Source organism: Malania oleifera, chromosome 6 (assembly GCF_029873635.1).
Source record: "Malania oleifera isolate guangnan ecotype guangnan chromosome 6, ASM2987363v1, whole genome shotgun sequence".
In the NCBI taxonomy this organism is placed as follows: Eukaryota; Viridiplantae; Streptophyta; class Magnoliopsida; order Santalales; family Ximeniaceae; genus Malania; species Malania oleifera.
The window spans coordinates 101,563,223-101,574,398 of NC_080422.1; positions in this window are offsets into that span (position 1 = coordinate 101,563,223).

Consider the following 11,176-nt stretch of genomic DNA (forward strand, 5'->3'; position numbering starts at 1 on the left):
AAGAATAAATTTAAAATAAAATCCAACAAAAGTATGAAAAATTAAAAATTTAATTTAATACTTATTAAGTACTTTGAAACCCAATTTAAAACATAACATATGCAATGGAATGGGCTTGTTTTAAAGTTGAGGAAATAGTTGTCAAATTCAAATTATAATTTTTTTTTTTATAAATTTAATTCATATTTAATCAAATTAAAATATAAATATTTATAACCCTTTTACGTTCAATCTCTAAAATGAGCTTGAACATGTACAAAACATATTTTATTTTATTTAAATTTTATATTTATAAAATACAATACACCGCATCTTCTTAAAAAGTGTGAGTATACATATATGCATAATACATATGTTTCTAAATTTTTTAATTATTTGAATTAATTTATGATTTTAATGTATGTAAATGTAAATATAATATGATATACATATTTTCATATTTTTAAAAAATTTAATTAAATTTATAATTTTAACATATCTAAATGTAAATAAAAGATTTTTTTTATATAAAAAAAGCAGGATCTTGAATGAAATTAGGGTAAGTGATACCATACACTACTCGAGTAAGACACACGAAGGATTAACACCTCTCGATCATCCAACTGGATCTAAAATGACACTACCCAACACAAAATATATAGCCAACGATCAAGAAGAGGCAGGCATCAAACTTCTGAGCAAAGAGTACTATGTGATCATATTACCAAATGGATTGTCCATAGGTTCCCAATTCCACATGGAAGCCCAAGACACCCCTCATGTAATGCCTTGGCCCTGTAGGTGGCCCCGAAGTGCTACTAACATACATAACATGCATATCTCTGATAATAAACACAAACTACCCGCCCTAATAAGAGACATACGGGTGTATCATACTGATCTGTATTCTCATGCACAATAGAAAACATAAAAGTTCATACATCTTCTGATAGACTATCAGAATATCTAATTGTTTCTTACATACATCCATACGTACTAAAACATAATTTTCTATTACAATCCCCAAAAGACATCCTGGCCAAAAATCTAGTACATATACAAAACTTACATAAACTAAAACAACACTACGCTCCAAAGTTCCTCTAGAAATCTAGGACTGGTTTCCTGTAGGACCTTAAAAAAATGTTGTATATTGGGGTGAGACACTTCTCAGTAAGGTAGATCATATTACATCAATGTGTGACAACATGAGTTTATTTCAGTAGAAGCAGTTAAACATTTAAAACATTTTCACAATCCTGTAATATAGGATATATATAAAATTCCTGTAATAGATAATTCAGCATCATTGCAAGCTAGAGTTCCCGAGGTTAGGGTAGGGTACAAGCTCATACACTATACAATCCCTCTGCTCGGTACTCAACCCTATGACTTTGTCCATTTTAGTTTTTAAATCATGTATATGTATATAGAACTCATCCCAACTTTGAAACATCATAATTAAGCCATCTACTGCCTCCATGGCAAGGGTTGTGCGATAATAAAGCTCTTATCTAGCCCTGTTTGTGCAGGCATTGTTAGGAATCATGTTCTCTCCAGTCCGATTTGGTCATCACCACCCTGACCCTTAAATCGACCAGTGGTCCTTCGTACCAATCGACTATCTCGATACCCACACCAAAGAAATTGTCGTGTGGTTGCACTATACCTCATATTCTAACAATGGTACCGCGCTTACTAATAATAACGAGCTTTTTAAGGCTCTTTGATAATAAGCTTATCTAAAACTTTATTAGTAACAAACTTTCTAAGGTGGTTCCAACATCATATATACAATTTATAATAAAATCATATTAATCTTGTTGATTTAAGTGTAATCCCAAGAGGGGATTGAATTGAGTATTTTAAAATTCTTTCAGATGAATTACAACTTAATCCTAATTTCTATGTTTAACAAATTAAATGCAGGAGTTTGAGACTGATTTAAATTTAGATTATCAATGAATTCTTTTTACCCAATCAAGTGGGAGTGAGATTATTCAAACATATACACATGAAATGCAAGTAATGAAATGCAATGTGGAAAATAAAAAGATAAGGGAATAGAGAAGGCAAACACGATTTTACGAGGTTCAGTCAACTCAGCTTACATCCTCACCTTGAGCAACCCACGCAAGGATTCCACTAAAATCTCTACTCCTTAAATTGGGACGACACTTCCCTTACATCCGCTGCTTACAAGAGGCATAGCTTCCTCCTCACCTGGTTCACAATCCGAACTGTGATTACAATTACAATTTCAAATCTGCAAAACAACTCAAGATTCGCTTTTAACAAAGTTAGTGAGTACAATCGAAATTCCTAACACATAATCATATGATGAAACTTGAAGCTCAATATATATGTAACGATATAATAGTTAATGAATGAATATGCTTCACCAAATTTCTCTTTTATCAATTCTCCCAAAATATTTGTATGAGTAATAGCTTTGAAGACAAGATACACAAATATCAAATATGATCTTGTTAAAAAGTTTGTCTTGAATATTATAAAGATCTAAATCAATAAGCTTTCTCCCAAATTTTCAACCACAATATGATATTTGTAATATGCAAATTAATATATATATGATGTGATTACCAAAGATCAAAACCTAATATAAGATTTTTCAGAAAATATCCCTTAATAATATATACAGTTATAAACTTCTAAGGATATTTAATCAAATGGTTTTGATTTATCAAAAATATCAAGTCTTTAACTAAATACACACTTGAATCAGAACTATTAAACCAAAGGCAAAACCTTTTTCAAGTATTGATCTAGTCAAAAACAATCTCTATATGCTCAAGATCAATCTTTCTAATAATATTCAATAATAAATGATGAGATAAGAAGCTCTTGAAAATAACAAATGGATTATCAACCCTTAATACCAAATAAAAATCAAGATGTGTATATGAAATCCCTTCGTTTTTTTGAGTTGATTTGCCCAAGCTTGATGAGTATAAGTTAGAGTGCAGGCAATCGTATAGCAATGTATTCAAGTCTCTTAATTCTCTTCCAAAAGGATAGGGCACTAGGGTTTAGATGTTGAATATATAGGTACCTTACTGATTACGCGTCAAAACTGCGTAATTGGGCATCTTAACTCGGGCTTTACGGTTTATATTTTTAATTAAATGTCTAAAATTGTCCAATATTTTAATAAAGTGCCAAAATCATCATTCTTGAACTTTATTCCACTATTTATGAAGTTTTGGTAATTTTTTGTTGCAGGAAAAATCTCGAAAACCAAAACCGACACTTGTTCGTATTTCGTATATAACTTTTCCGTCTGAGTTTCGATCGAGACGATTCAAATTTCTGGAGAAAGAGGAAAGGATTATCTACAACTTTTGTGTTTTGAGTTTTGTGAGAAATGGGCTCCAGAAAAGTCATATTTGTGATGAACAGAGAATGAAAAAAATGAAAAAAATATAACAATTCGGGTCAACTCCAATTGGGTCAAGTTGCTGGGTTGGACAATCCGGGTCTTAGGGCTGTGTTTCCCCTCTCCCCTTTTTATTCTCTCTTTTTCCCTTTCTCTTCCCTGTTGGGTGCTGCCCCAGCCTTCCTTCTCTCTTCTCTTCCTTTCTCTTCTCTTCTCCTTCCTCTCTCCCGCTCTCTCTTTCTTCTCCGATCCTTACTTCTCCTTGCTGTTTCCTGTCTTCTCTTTTGGTATCTCCTTTAGCTTTTCTATCTCTTAGTATTTCTCTTCTTCTTCTTCCTCTTTCTTCTCCTCCTTTCCCCTCTTTTTCCTCTTCTTTTTTCCTGCTGAAACTCCCTCTGCACAGCCACTCTAAGTCCACGGATCTCCAGTAACTCAGTCCCATCTGTCTCTCTGCTCCAGCCACATCCGAGAGGCCATCATCACCAGCTTCTCTCTGCAACCCCCTCTGCATAGCTCCACCAGAGGAGATCCTCCATAGCACAGCCGAGAACCACCAGTGCTCCTCTCCTCTGCCACAGAACTCTTCCACATCCCTGTTCCAGCAGCTTCTCGGCCACCAATACACAGCTCCACTGCCTTCGAGTTCCTCCAATCTGCCAGCCATCCGAGCACAGCAGAGACTAAGCTTCCACAGTAGCTGCTCGGCCAGTTTCCATAGCTTCTCTCTCTCTCTCTCTCTCTCTCTCTCTCTTCTTATCTCTTTCTTTTATGTATGTTAATTGTTATTTTTTTTTATCTACAGAATTTTATTGAAGAACTTAGTTAATTAGTTTTGTTCTCTCCATCTTTCTTTCTCTTACTCTATTTTTTTATTTGTTATTTATTTAGATGCTCATATTGATATAAGTTTAGTTTTTAGTATTTAATTTTTTTTTATTGAAGTTATTTCTTTACTCAATTGAAGTTTGGGTTGATTCCAAAATTAAAAAAAAAAAGAATAAAAAAATGTTATTGTTTCGAAGTTTTCCCAACAATCACATCTCTTTGTTGAAGCTTGATTAGTTTAGGTTTTTATTAAAGTTTGTGTTTTGTTTTGTTTTGTTTTTCTCGTGTTTTGTCTTCGTTTAAATCGTTAATAGTTTAATTTTACTTCAAGGTCTTGGTTCGCGTTAAAGTCCCGATTTTTAGTGCATGTTTGTGTTTGATTAAGTTTCCATTCCCGCGTGTTTTAATTCCATGTTCTAGGTTACCATCCTTAATTAATGCGTGCTTTGATGTTTCCTTGAGTAGGTTAGGGTTTCCCGTTTTTATTCTTTAGTTCAATATATGTTAGTTTTAGGACTTTAATTTGCGTGCTATTTAATTTGTTAAAAGTAAAATCAAATAATTTTGAAAATCCTGAATCTGAACCGAATTCAGTACCTTTTTAATTTTGATTGGACGAACTTAAATTTTGAGATTAAAACGCATTCCCTAAGGAGACGATCTAGCCCTTGGGCTTAATATTACACGACAGAACTCTTATACTTGGGATAGCTTCTGAGCTGCTCATTTTTCGAGTGAGTCACTTACCCTTAGAATTAATCTTAACCGTTGGATCAAAAAATAGTTCACGTGTTCTCTCATTAAAAATCAAATTTCTAAACTTTCCCGTAGGTTCAGACGACTGAGGGTTACGACCCAGATGAATGAAGTTCCTTAGAGCTTCAAAAAATTAACCTGGACACAGGGTCAGACGACTGAAGTTGGGGTTCAGTCTTCTGAAGTGTCGGGTTCAGATGACTGAAGTCTGAGTTCAGTCTTCTGAGGTGCTTCTGCCAAGTTCTGTGTTTCACCATAAATTCTTCAGACAACTAAACTTAATCTTAGGTCTTCTGAAGAAATTCTTCAAACGACTGAACTTAACTTCAGTCTTTTGAAGTTTAATCTTCAGACGACTGAACGTGGAGTTCAGTCTTTTGAACTGACCAATTCCTAGATTTTTTCTTTTTAATTTGAAAAATATGTTTTGCTATCTTTCTTGACTCTTTTTTAAAACATTTCCTGGGGTTTTAAAAGTATCTCTAAGTCCATGAATGTCCCCTAATGATGTTCATGAGATGCATGAGTCCTAACGTCAGTCTAGAGTATAATTTGAATCTCAAATTAAATCATATGAAAGATGTGAGTATATTCAATTCTAAACACCCATTCCCATGACGATCTTGAACTTGACGCTTGTATCTTCATTCTTCAACTCTTTTAGTTCCATGGATTATGTCAAGTTATGTATGCTTTAATCTTCATGGCTTCCATGACTTGTTATCTTTCTGTGCATGCTAAATATTGTTCTTGTTCACAATCTCAATGCACAGATCAAATACCAAGTGATTTGTCATTATCAAAACTGGATTGGACTCATAGAGTCAGCAATCTCCCTCTTTTTGATGATGACAAATATATGAGCAAAAATATACAATGGGTTATGCCTAACAAGGCTCCCCCTCAAATAATGCATTAAATATTTAGCAAGTGAAATATGTTCATGTCAAATAAGATATGCTCATGCTCATACACAATTAGTTTTGTCAAACCATTTTTTGCCCATTTTTGCTTGCTATAGCCTGATTCTTCTCCTATAGCCAGATTTTTCTCCCTCGTTACACAACTAATGTTGCCAACAGTGTTTACTATTATTCTTCTCCCCCTTTGCATAATTAGTCTTGCCAACAATTTTTTCTCCTGATTTTTCTCCCCCTTTTGATATCAACAAAAAGGTGTATAATAATACATGTGTGGACATAGTTTTATATTCTTCTTCCCCTTTAACTCTTAAAGGTTTGAACTTATTCAACTAGCATCCGTGAAAGGATTGCACTGTGAAACATGTCTCCCTATGTTACTTTAATTTACTTCTCCCCTTGCTAGTGTAGACAACTGTGTTGCTGAATTTAAATTTCAATGTGAACATACACAGTGTGATAAATGTCATATAAATGTATAAGCAAACACAATCATTAAACTTCAATGATTATGTGAGGATTAACATGTGGAAGTTAATATGCTCTCATCATTACGGGAGTGTAATACCAAATGTTAACTAATGTGATACCAAATGAGTACAAATGAGCCAAAATTGAAAGTTTTAATCAATTTTGAATATTAAGTGACGTTGCTCCCTCAGAATTATGTCATCTAATGTAATTCTAGGCAACCTCTTAACTATGCATCAGGCCTAATTCATGCCTAATTTGGATAAACCTATCCTCCGCAAGTGTTTTCGTGAATATGTCGGCTCATTGTCCATCCGTGTATACAAACTCAAGTGTCACAAACCATTTTTGCACATGATCATGAAGAAACTGATGTCGTATTTCTATATGCTTAGTTCGTGAATGTAATATGAGATTATTTGAAATGTTTATTGCACTCGTATTGTCACATCTAATAGGAATTGTGTCATAGTTTAATCCAAAATCCGTCAGTTGTTGCTTCATGTATAGCGTTTAAGCACAACAACAACTTGCCGCGACATATTCTGCCTCAGCTGCAGAAAGAGCTACTGAATTCTACTTCTTGGAAAACCAAGAGACTATGTACCACTCATGCTTTTCCTATCCACTTTGCTACTAGCAAAATCAGCATCTGAATAGCTAATAATCTCAAAATATGTATACCTAGGATACCATAACCCAAGTTCCACGGTTCCTATCAGGTATCTAAGTATTCGTTTGATAGCTAACAAATGTGACTCTTTTGGTGCAGCCTGAAATCTTGTGCACAAACATATGCTAAACATTATGTCAGGTCTGCAGGCAATCAGATATAGTAAGCTACCGATCATTACACGATAGAGCTTGACATCTACTGGTATACCTTGTTCATCTTTGTCTAATTTCAAAGAAGCGCTCATAGGTGTTCCTAGTATTTTTCCATCTTCCATATTAAACTTTTTGAGTAGATCTCTAATGTACTTCGATTGATTTATAAAGACACCATGTTTCACTTGTTTGATCTGAAGTCCTAGGAAGAAATTTAGTTCACCCGTCATGCTCATCTAAAATTCATTTTGCATAGTGTTTGCAAACTCATTGCACAAGTCTTTATTTGTAGCTCAAAATATGATATCATCTACATATACTTAAACTAGGAAAATGTCATCTTTCTTAGACTTTGTGAACAATGTTGTGTCAATCCTTCCTTTGATAAATCCATTTTCTAATAGAAAATCGCTTAGCCTTTCATACCAAGCTCTAAGAGATTGTTTTAAACCATACAAGGCTTTTGTTAGTCTATAAACATGATCTGGATTCTTATGGTTTTCAAAGCCTGGTGGTTGTTTTACATATACCTCTTCACTTATGTATCCATTTAAAAATGGCTTTTGACATCCATTTGATATAGTTTGAAATCCTTAAAAGCAGCATAGGCTAAAAGCATTCGAATGACTTCCATTCTAGCTACAAGTGCAAAGGTTTCTTCAAAATCTATTCCTTCTTCCTAGTTATATTCCTGAGCTACTAGTCTAGCCTTATTTCTAACAACTATCCCATGTTCATCTTTCTTGTACTTATACATCCATTTTGTTCCAATGATAATCTTATCCTCAGGTTTAGGAACTAATGTCCATACTTTGTTTCTCTCAAACTGATTTAACTTTTCTTGCATGGACAACACCCATGATTCATCCTCAATTGCTTCACTCACATTCCTGGGTTTTTCTTAAGATAGAAAGGCCAAATGACTAATCATATTCCTAAGTGAGGATCGTGTGGCTACTCTATGTAATGATTCACCTATTATTTGATCAATGGGATGATTTTTTATATACTTCCATTCTCTAGGTGGTTCATTAACCTCATTTTCAATTTGATTAGTTTCAGCTGATGGTTCCTTAATTCCATTTTTCTTTCTTGAATCATTCTCAATTGATAGTTTTTCAAATTCCTTATTTATCTCAATTTCATCTTCATTGGTTCTTTTTGAGAAGGGATTTGACTCATCGAACACTACATGAATGGATTCTATAATGGTTAATGTTCGTTTTTGGTATACTTTGTAGGCTTTACTATCTAAGGCATACCCTAAGAAGATACCTTCATCTGATTTCACATCAAACTTTCCTAGATGTTCGTTGTCTCTAAGTACAAAACATTTACAGCCAAAGACATGAAAATATGATATGTTTGGTCTATGACCATTCCATAATTCGTATGGAGTCTTATTAAGAGATGGACTAATAAAAAATCTATTTAGAACAAAACAGGTGGTATTTACTATCTCAGCCTAGAAGTACTTAGGTAGTTTATGTTCGTTAAGCATAGTTCTGGCCATTTCTTGTATAGACCTATTTTTCCTTTCAACTACACCATTCTATTGTGGTATTCTAGGAGCCGAAAAATTGTGAGCTATTCCTAATGAATTGCAGTAGTCTTCCATGCCTTGATTTTTAAATTCTTTACCCCTATCACTTCAAATTTTAGTGATAGTATATCCCTTTTCATTTTGGATTTTCTTGCACAGGTTTATGAATTGTTCACACGCTTCATCTTTTTTACCTAAGAATAGTACCCATGTATATCTTGAAAAATCATCAACTATGACGAATGCATATGATTTTCCTCCTAAACTCTGAATTGGGTTTGGACCAAATAAATCTAAGTGTAGCATTTGAAGTGGCCTAGTAGTGGAGATTTCTTTCTTCTTCTTAAAGCTCGTTCGTGCTTGTTTTCCTAGTTGACAAGCCTCACAGATTTTATCTTTGATGAATTTTATCTTAGGCAATCCCTTAACTAGTTTAGATATTAAGTCCATGTTTGCGTGTCCTAATCTCCTATGTCAAATCCAACTAATTTCATTCATAGCAGAGAAGCATATCACACTCTGTGAGGTTAAGTTATCAAAACTGGTGGTATAAACGTTTTCATGATGCTTAGTAGTGAATAGTATCTTATTATCAGTTTTGTGTTCAATAATGCACTTGTCATGTTCAAAAAACACTTTGCAACCTTTATCACACAGTTGACTTATACTCAATAAGTTGTACTTTAAACCATCAATCAGTAAAACATCATCTATAATTAGTGATGAATCATTACCAACTTTACCTACACCTGTGATCCTTCCCTTAGCATTATCCCCAAAAGTGACAAATCCTCCATCCTTGGGTGCGATGGATGTGAACTTCGCTTTATCTCCGGTCATGTGACATGAACATCCACTATCCATATACCATCTGTCTTTTGAGGAGGATGATCTTAAGCATATCTGCAAGACATAATCAGATAACAACTTTTGGTACCCAGATTTTCTTGGGTCCATGGGGATTAGTACTAGATTCTTCTTTGACTTTCCAGACTTTTTTAATTTTGACATCTTTATTTTTAAAAGGACGGTCAAATTTTATGTGACCCAACCTCTTACATTTAAAACATGTAATATTTCTATGATTGTCCTTAGTTGGAACATATGATTTTGACTCTCTTACAAAATATTCCATGTAAAGATGTCTTTGTTTTAGATTCTCCTTCCCATTAAAACCAAGACCTTTCTTTTCTACGGAATTTTTTTGAGCTCCTAATAGTTTTTTAAAATTATTTTGTCCTTCAGTAAATTTACAAATAATCTCAGATTTATCTTTCAAATTCTTTTCTAACTCCTCAATTTTCAAATCCTTGTCTTTCATGAGAGATGCATGAGATTCATTTTGACGTTCAACTAAACTTGAGAGTTCTTTGACTTTATTTTTCAAATAAAAAATTTTCTTCGTTTTCTTCTCAAGCATTTTAATAAAGTACAAATATTCTTGTTTAAGTTCATCATATGAAAGCATGCCATTCTCATTTTCAGAATCACTATAATAATAAGAAGATGATGAGAATGATTGTACCTCAAAGTCATTTTGTGCCATTGGACACAGATTTGCAATCTCGTCATCACTGGATTCAGATTCTGAATGACTTGTGTTGTGCACATCCCAACTGACTTTTAGCACCTTCTTCTTTTTCCTGGAGGCTTTCATTAGTTTGGGACACTCAGACTTGATGTGTCCAACCTCTCTGCAGTTGTAGCAAGTTGGTGGATCTTCCTTCTTTTTCTTTATGCTTGACTCTCCTCTTTCTGATTTTGAGTTCCGGAATTTTCTGTTGAACTTCTTATTCTTCTTCAAGAAGTTCCCGAACTTCTTTTTTAGAAAGGTCATGTCATCTTCTATATTGGAATCACTTCCTTCACTAGAGTTGTTTGATGATGCCTTAAGTGCTGTGGCTTTCTTTGCTTTAATTTGCTCATTCCTCCTCTCATTTATTGCAAGCTCATAGGTGATGAGCGATCCAATTAATTCATCAACAGACATCTCCTTGAGATTTCTCCCTTTTACTATTGCCGTAGCTTTCGCTTCCCAAACTGGAGGTAGTTCCCTGAGTTTTTTCCTAATCAACTCATAAGTAGGGTAAGATTTACCAAGAGCATTTAAAGAATTCATGATGTGTGTGAATCTAGTGTAGATGGATTGAATAAATTCATCAGTAGTCATTTTAAATGCTTCATACTCATTAGTGAGCATGTCTATCCTACTATCTTTTACTTCCTTAGTACCTTCATATGTAACTTCTAATTTTTTTTCCAGATTTCTTTAGTAGAGTTGCATGTCATTACCCTATTAAATTCATTTACATCTAGTACACAGAAAAGCAAGTTCATCACAGTAGCATTTATTTGCACTGATTTCTAGTCCTCTTCAGTATACTCATCTTCAGTTTTAGGTATATTTACTTTATCAATTACTTTCATGGGAACATGATTCCCCTTAGTAACTATTTT